The following is a 9,287-nucleotide window of genomic DNA, read 5'->3' as shown; positions in this document are numbered from 1 at the left end:
GGGAGAAGGGAAGAATTCTAACTGGAGGAAAAATAGCTTCTATGAATACACACTTCTGTGGCTATATGTGGGAGCTTCAGACTTCTATCTCTCCTGTCTCTTCCTCCTCTAAGAATGTGCAAAAAACATGGTAGGGACACACTAGCCAGTGTGACATCATTTCTAAATTTCATGTGGCCATCACTGCAACCCACCACAATCCCAGAAGAACAGGAGAGTCAATGTGTAGAGATCAGAGCTAGCTCAATCCTGCCAGTGGCACTTCCTCATGCCTGGTGCAAATATGCAAGACAAATGACTCTTTTCAGAATTTCAGTGCCAGGAGGTCTCCAAAGGCAAACTCAAGCAGATGTCACCAAACCAGTTGATTCTGGCTTAAGATCTGCTTGAGTCTTCCAAAGAAATACTTTAAGGGGAGGGAACCTGGATTACATTTTCATGATGGACTCCCTGCCAAAGTTTACATCTGAAAGATAAAGTAAATTTGAATAGGGTAACTGCTTCAGTTATTTTTACTGAAACTCCTTAGAATAATTCTCTCTGAGACAGATAAATATACAAAAGCAGTTACTATATTCAAAGGACTTAAAATCAAATAGAAGTTTTAGAATGTAAACCAAGAGGTACATAAATGATACATAGAGAATAGAAAGAAGATAACCTTAGAGGTTATCTTTAATCAGATGGGAATAGGGGGAACCTGCAGAAGGTAGGACTTTATCTCTTAAAAATAATTTCACTCGAGGAGCCAAGACGGCAGAGTAGAAAGACACACATATGCTAGCTCTGAACCCACAGCCCATAAAATATCTGTAAAGAAGAACTCCCAACAAATTTAGGAGCAGCAGAAGCCACAGAACCACAGAGTGGACAAGATTTCTATTCCAGTGAGACCTGAAAACCTGACGCAAAAGGTCCCTCGCGCAGCAGACCCAGAGCAGAGACCAGTTCAGCCTTGGCTGCGGGCACCGAGAAGAGCAGATCCGAGCAGGCTTCAGGGACAAAATCTCCAGCAGCTGCACAGGTCCTTCCACCCAGAGGTGACAAGGGTCAGTGAGAGGGTCTCTTTGGCTGGTTGAGAGGGGAGTGGGGTATCCCCATAACTCAGGCCCCCTTGGGAGGCAGCAGCGGGGGTGGCAGTGGACAAGGGCTCCCAAAGCAGGCAGGAGCTCAGATCCATTGTTGAAGGTCTCAGCATAAACCCCCTGAGGGAACCGAGTCCCTTCTGGCGGCCCTGCCCCCACCTGAGCAGCTGAACTTAATCTCACACTGAATAGCAGCCCTTCCCCCTCCCAAATCCCTGAGGCTGGGAAGCAGCATTTGAATCTCAGACCCCAAGCACTGGCTGGGTGGATCTGGAGGCAAGGTGGGGGTGGAGAGAACTCTCAGAAGTCAAGTTACTTGCTGGGAAAATGCCCAGAAAAGGGAAAAAAAAAACAAGACCATAGGAGGCTACTTTCTTGGTGAACAGCTATCTCCTCCCTTCCTTTCTGATGAGGAAGAGCAATGCTTACCATCAGGGAAAGACACAGAAGTCAAGGCTCCTCTTTCCCACACATCCAAAATAAATATACCATGGGCTCAGGCCATGGAAGAGCTCAAAAAGGATTTTGAAAATCAAGTTAGAAAGGTGAAGGAAAAACTGCGAAGAGAAATGAGAGAGATGAAAAAAAAGCATGAAAAACAGGTCAACACCTTGCTAAAGGAGACCCAAAAAAATGCTGAAGAAAATAACACCTTGAAAAATAGGCTAACTCAATTGGCAAAAGAGGTTCAAAAAGCCAATGAGGAGAAGAATGCTTTGAAAAGCAGAATTAGCCAAATGGAAAAGGAGGTTCAAAAGCTCACTGAAGAAAATAGTTCTTTCTAAATGAGAATGGAACAGATGGAGGCTAATGACTTTATGAGAAACCAAGAAATCACAAAACAAAACCAAAAGAATGAAAAAATGGAAGATAATGTGAAATATCTCATTGGAAAAACAACTGACCTGGAAAATAGATCCAGGACAGACAATTTAAAAATTATGGGACTACCTGAAAGTCATGATCCAAAAAAAGAGCCTAGACATCATCTTTCATGAAATTCTCAAGGAAAACTGCCCTGAGATTCTAGAACCAGAGGGCAAAATAAGTATTCAAGGAATCCACCAATCATCACCTGAAAGGGATCCAAAAAAAGAAACTCCTAGGAACATTGTGGGTAAATTCCAGAGTTTCCTGGTCAAGCAGAAAATATTGAAAGCAGCTAGAAAGAAACAATTCAAGTATTGTGGAAATACAATCAGGATAACACAAGATCTAGCAGCTTCTACATTAAGGGATCGAAGGGCATGGAATATCATATTCCAGAAGTCAAAGGAACTAGGACTAAAACCGAGAATCAACTACCGAGCAAAACTGAGTATAATACTTAAGGGCAAAATATGGTCTTTCAAAGCAATTGGGGACTTTCAAGCACTCTTGATGAAAAGACCAGAGCTGAAAAGAAAATTTGACTTTCAAACACAAGAATGAAGAGAAGCATGAAAAGGTAAACAACAAAGAGAAGTCATAAGGGACTTACTGAAGTTGAACTGTTTACATTCCTACATGGAAAGACAATATTTGTAACTCTTGAAACTTTTTTCAGTATCTAGGTAGTTGGTGGGATTACACACACACACACACACACACACACACTCACACACACACACATAGAGAGAGAGCACAGGGTGAATTGAATAGGATGGGATCATATCTTAAAATAATGAAATTAAGCAGTGAGAGAATAAAAGGAATAAAATGCACACTCATTTTGGTATGAAAATCTATCTTACAATACAGGATAGTGGGGGAAAAGGTGATAAGCAGGGTGGGGGGGATGATGGAAGGGAAGCCAGTGGGAGGAGGGAGTACTCTTGGGGATGGATAGGATCAAAAGAGAGAATAGAAGCAATGGGGGGAAGGATAGGATGGAGGGAAATATAGTTAGTCTTACACAACACCACTATTATGGAAGTCATTTGCAAAACTACAGAGATATGGCCTATATTGAATTGCTTGCCTTCCCAAATGGAATGGGTGGGGAAGGAGGGATGAAGAGAAGCTGGAACTGAAAGTTTCAGGAACAACTGTTGAGTATTGTTCTTGCAACTAGGAAATAAGAAATACAGGTAATGGGGTATAGAAATTTATCTTGCCTTCAGGACACAAGAGAAGACGGGTATAAGGGAAGGGAGGGATGTTAGAAAGGAGGATAGATTGGTGATAGGGGTAATTAGAATGCTCAGTGTTTTGGGGTGTGGGGAGAGGAGAAATGGGGAGAAATTTTGCAACCCAAAATTTTGTGGAAATGAATGTTGAAAACTTAAATAAATAAATTTAAATAAAAAAAAAGAGGACCATGACATCTGAGAAATGATGACATCACTTAAAAAAATTGATTCCCTAGGAACCAGACAAACCACAAACCCCCTCTGAGTTACAGTTCCCACTGGATCCCATGCTCCAGTTCTGTTCCAAAAATGAGCTGAGACCCTTACCCCGGAGCTCCTGGAGATGTACTGAGAACCAATCCTGAAGAATGTGAGTTGAGCATGTCCTGCAGATAATTTCTTATTACACTCCTATTCAAGGGAGAACTCAAACTGGGAAGGTACTAGAATTCCTGAGTGAAGACAGGACATTAATTACATAAGGCAATTTTGAGATGTATGAGAGCAGGGTGCTTGAAACACTTTATTAACCATTGTGTTCTGGTCATGAAGGGTTGTTGATTTCTTTATGCCCTGAGAGATGTTCTCATCTCCTCCCCCTCTCCATTTCCTGTAGCTGAACAGAATGAATATATTTACGTTTATCCTCCAGAAGACTGAAAGGTAGCTCATCTCAACAGATTTACACATTGTGGATGATGCACATGACAACTTGAACTTTTTAAAACCTCAGGTAAGTATGTGAATGACTTGTTGCTTTTACAAAAAGATTTTAATCCAGAGTAGTTATGTTTCCAGAAATGTTCTCCAGCCTTTTGCAGACAAACATTGAAATTGTGTTTTAGTTTCATAGCAAGGGGAAATTTTAACAGAATCATTTCCCTAGCATTAAAGCAATGAACAAAAAGCAGTTTTCTAAAGTGGAGGAGTCATTCAAAGTAACTGTTGTAGGTACATAACCTCACACTTTCTGTCACTCAGGTGCTTTATACCAAAAAGACCAATTGTTGACAGGTAATATTCAGCTGCTTTCTAATAGCTTTTGGGTCGAAAACAAGATATGCAGACGGAAAGAGTCCAATATTCACAGAATATTTATAAAAAATAAATTAACATCAAGTTAACATTAACATTAACATAGTCCTGAGATACAATCTCAGGTTACAATTTTAGCATAAGGTATATGCAGGAGCCAAAAATAAAACCTTATGAAATATTGAGCAGTACCACAATATATAACTGGCAAGAAACTCTCATCTTAGCTAATTTTGTTACTCTCTACTTCATTTTACTACCTTTATGCGGGAAAAAGTGTGTGTGTGTATATACGTATACATATAAAAATACCTTTTCAAAGATTTTAGGGGATAACTTCACCCTGCCCCCTCCCCCACCACACACACCTATACACAAGTCAGTGTAGTTTCATTGATCAAAATTGATAATGAGTTATTGAATCACATGATGCCTGGTCTCTTCAAGCTGTTATATAATCTATGCTTCGGTTTGAAAGTTCACATGTCCTGGAGTTTGAACATTCTCCCCCATTTTAGGGATAGGATAACTGAGGCCTACGTAGGAGGAGAAAGCGGGGGAATGACAGAACCCAGATCCAGGTTTTTCCATTATTGCTGTTGTGTTGTGTTGTGCAGTCCTGTCTGACTCTCCCTGAACCCATGGACCAATAGCGGGTCAGGTCCTTCTATGTGTCACTACCTCTGAACGTCCGTCCAACTTCACGTCATGACTCGTAGTCCATTGTTTTCTGACGTGTCTCCCAGGCTGCCTGCAGGCCTTGGGCTATTGGTTGGGGTCCTTTGTTGCATTATTGCGCACAAGGCGTGTCTGTACCAGGTGCCCAGCTGAACCCCGCCACACTGCTGGGGAGAGGTGGACAGGCAGCAACTCGCAGTGAAGGAGGGGCCCCGGAGGCTGCTTGCTGGGCTGTGAGGAGTACCTACCTGAGCTGGCCACCGACCTGCCCCTGCCCTAGGAGGGGAGCCCATACTGACATTCCACGGGTCCAGGAGCATCAAGAGCCACGTGTCCGAGTGACGGTCTGGTACACACGATCCAAGTAGGAGGTACGTTGATACCCAAGAGGGAGCAAGACTCCCAGCCCCGATGCACCTCCCGGACCCCACCCCTGGCCCCATGGGTGCCCCTACCCCAAGTGGCCCGTTGGCCAAGCCCAACAGCTCCACACGCAGCCCCAGCAGCTTCCCTGGCAACCCCAAGCACCGCTCCAGGTGCCCCAACAGCCACATCAGCAGCCTCGGTCTCCCCAACTGATCCATTCCCCGCCACCTCCTCTGCCCATTAAGCACCAACAGACGCCTCCGCAGGCAAGTGACAGCTCCAGGTGCCCCAAGAGACCCAGGATCCCCTTAAGTCTCCTCCGAAGCCCCAGGCACCCCTTCCCCCAGCGCCAGCAGCAAACTCCGCCCCAGGTGCCCAGAGAACAGCTGCCCTACTCCCAGTATTTATTGTAAAAATTAGATGGTTAATTGGTGGCGATATGAAAGGGCCTCCATTTCTCTTTGTAAACCACTGCATTTTCAGTAACATACGGGTACTCAGAAGACACCGAAGCCTAGCCTGTCACAATAGGCCTTAGAATGTGGAACGACGGGGCTTGTAGAGACTTAAGAACACACAGAGAATGGGCTAGGAGTTGCCATAGAGAAGGGAATGTTAGAGTTGGGGAGACACCTAACGGTGAGCTATCAGAAGCAGAAGACCTCCTGCAACAGAGAAAGTAAGAGTGATCTCTCCCATGCCAGAAGAGGATGGAAAAGTTCTTTCCAATACTAGGTCACGTGATCCTAATCAGATATCAGTCATCTGGCTGTCAGCTCCAGGGATGGCCCAGGGTCCCAAACCTAGTCTGTGTCTCAGGGTGGATGTAATATGACTGTGCTAAATGCTGGGTGGGGGGAGGGAAAGAGGGAGGAGGAGTGTTCTAGAAATGAAAAAATACTCAAGGAATTTTGATATTTTCACGAATTTATTTTTTCTCTTAGAGACCCCAATGGATAGGCAGGGATAGAATAATTTTTAAAACAACAATTCAATATAATTAGGGTGTAAGAAGCAGACTTTATTTCACAAAAATTATTAACTTGGAGTCGATAATGTTAAACCTTAGGAAAAGAACGAGGAAATTCAAGAGAAAAGGTGAAAGGCCTAGAACATCCATCCATCTACAAGGATCAAAATCTTTCATTCTAAAGGCTTCCATTTAAAATCAGGTAAGTCCAGTATTATTTCTTTTCTGGGCAGGCCATTCAGAGTATTTATTTTATTAGAAAATGCTTCCTTTGATAAGATTGGAAAGGACACACAGATCTTTGTGCTTTAAATCACAGTCTTGCTAAGAACCATAAACAGCTGAAAAGAAATAATTTTCAAGAAAATACATAGACTCCAACGTACCCAAATGGTAGTCAGTCCCAAGAAGGTGGGACCTTAGCCAAACCTGAGAACAGGTTTTATCCAGGATTTTAAGTGCCCAGGAGAAGAGACTGTCACAGTCAACAGGATATTGAAATAGAGGGATGTCACAGCTATGGAGGTTTGGAATTAATAGTGGCCTTGTAGCCCAATGAATTTTAGGGATGAACCAAGCGTAATGACATACCTAATGGGTAGCATTTGCTTTAAGGCTGCCAAAGCATTTTGCATCATGAGCTCACTTGGTCCTCACTACAACCAGCTGAATTAGCTGCTGTTCTCATTCTTCCTTTTAGAGCAGAGGACAGTGAGGTCCACAAAGCTCAAAAGTGGCCCAGGGTCACAAACTTAGTTAAGTGTCTAAGGTAAGATTGGAATGCAGCTCTTTCTGACTCTGGGCCCAGGGTTCTAAGCCCAGAGGCTCAATAGGTTCCAGTAGGAAGGTCCATGGGCTGGGGTCCTAGAAAACCAGAAAACACTCAGGGCATGCCCACCATTACAAGTTTTATTTTGGGGGCATCAATTACAGGAATATGGAGGCAAGGATAGGATCATTTTAAAACCAATAACCAAACATTTATAATAAGTATACTATTTATAATAATTTCAATAAAATGCATACTGACATTGTGAAGATCTTCTGAATTAAAACTTGGGTTTGGAAACACACAAAAAAGATGATGCAGCTGAGGCCCATAGATTCACAAAAACATTCCTCTGAGACAGAGAGAGGTGGTCTTCATCCCAGGAGTGTGTCAACTCACCTTCTTCAATATGACCAGTCACGATCCCTTGACCCCATGATGTTGTCAGTTCAATAACCAATGCTATTATTTCTGTTCTGTTTTTTAATCTGTGTACAAAAATGAGTTGCATCTTCATTTTGGCATAAACTGAAGCAAGTCATAGACACATTTGTTGTCAGCTACACATGTGACCATTAATAAATACTATTTTGCTCAGAGAGAGCATGCCTCGATATACATTTTTGTTAAATTTTGCTAAGGACATATTTATCCCAGAAGTTTTATAAAATAGGGATTTCATTCCTAAATAGTTTATGTTTTTAGGTTTACCAAACATGGGATATGAAAATTCATTCTTGATGATTCTCCCTTGTCTGGTCTGTTCTACTGATCTACTGCAGTATTTTTTTTAATAAAGCCAAATAGGTGATACATGCTTCTTTATAATAGAATTTGAGGTCCAAACAAGTCATTCTCCCTTTTTAATTTTTTTCATTATTTCCCTTGATTTTGCAGCTCCTTACACTTAGTGAGCAATTTTGAAATCTTTCTGTTTCTATCTCTCTGTATCTCTGTCTCTTTCTCTCTGTGTCTCTCTGTCTCTCTGTGTTTCTCTTTCTCTCTCTCTGTCTCTCTCTCCTTTACTCTCGCCTCTTCTTTCCATGGACTCTTTGACCAGTAAAACTAACCTCCTTGATGTCCTTAGACTAGACACTCCATCTCCAAGCTCTAGGCATTTTCATTTGCTGTCCCTTATACCTGGAACTCTCTCCATCTTCATCTCCATCCCAGCTTTCTTGGCTTCTTTCAGTTCCCAGTTAAAACCACATCTTCTACAAGGAGCCATCCTTTATCCACCTAAATGTTAGTGCTTTTTACTCTCTTAATTATCATCAAGTTTTCTTGTAAATATGTTGTTCCTGCATAGTTTTTTGTATGTTGTCTCTGAAATTATATTGTAAGGTACTTGAGGGCAGGGACAGTCTTTCACCATTTTTTGTATCCCAAACACTTAACCAGTACTTGGCACATAGTTGGTGCTTTAATGAATTCTGGATTGTTGACTATCTATTTATCAAATATTTCTCACTATCTCTCTGTTCCTGTATGTAATTAGTTTTTTTTTTTTAAAGAACTCTCTTTTAGATCACAGGTACACCTAACATCATGATGCAGATATTTGTGAAGACTCTGATAGGGAAAACCATCACCCTTGATGTGGAATTGTCTGATACAATTGAATCGATCAAGGCCAAGATTCAGGATAAAGAAGGTATTCCTCCTGATCAACAAAGATTGATGTTTGCAGGCAAACAGCTAGAAGAAGGATGTACTTTGGCTGATTATAACATTCAAAAGGAGACCACCCTTCATCTTGCCCTGAGACTTCGTGGTGGTGAGAACAAAAAGAACATCGCTCCCCAGAAGAACAAATACAAGAAAAAGAACAATAAACCTGCTGTCATGAAGAGCTCTCATGTTGAGGATACTCATAAGATAAGCTACCTTCACCAGGTTGTTCTTCTGATCAATGTGGTATTGCAGTCTCTGTGGATCACCATTTTGACCTAGTTTATTGGGGCAAGTGTTGTCTCACCATCAAGCCAGGAGACAAGTAACTCTAAATGTGTTCATTAAAAACATCAACAATTTAAAAAAGTCTCATATCTAGTCTTCTTTTCACCCTTGACTTCCTCTACTTTGCTTCAACCCTTCATTCCTAAGCTTCACTCCAGGGGGTACAGGGAGTGTATCATTTCCCTCAGTATCTATGTTTGCCATAGATTCATGTGAAGCAGAAACTCCACTTTTGCCTGATTTAGATCTATTTTGAATATACCATTTCCATTTAATTATGCTAGCCTCTTGAGCATTTCCAACTCTGTGAGCAG

General features: G+C 41.9%; 1 pseudogene; it reads left to right on the top strand.

Annotated features, from left to right (window-relative positions):
• Positions 1-3,285: 3,285 nt before the first annotated feature.
• Positions 3,286-9,055, top strand: LOC140515592 (ubiquitin-ribosomal protein eS31 fusion protein-like; annotated as a pseudogene).
• The last annotated feature ends 232 nt before the right edge of the window (positions 9,056-9,287 follow it).

This window comes from Notamacropus eugenii, chromosome X, assembly GCF_028372415.1.
Source record: "Notamacropus eugenii isolate mMacEug1 chromosome X, mMacEug1.pri_v2, whole genome shotgun sequence".
Classification (NCBI taxonomy): domain Eukaryota; kingdom Metazoa; phylum Chordata; class Mammalia; order Diprotodontia; family Macropodidae; genus Notamacropus; species Notamacropus eugenii.
The sequence above is the reverse complement of the archived record's forward strand: the minus strand, read 5'-3'. Positions and strand labels throughout refer to the sequence as shown.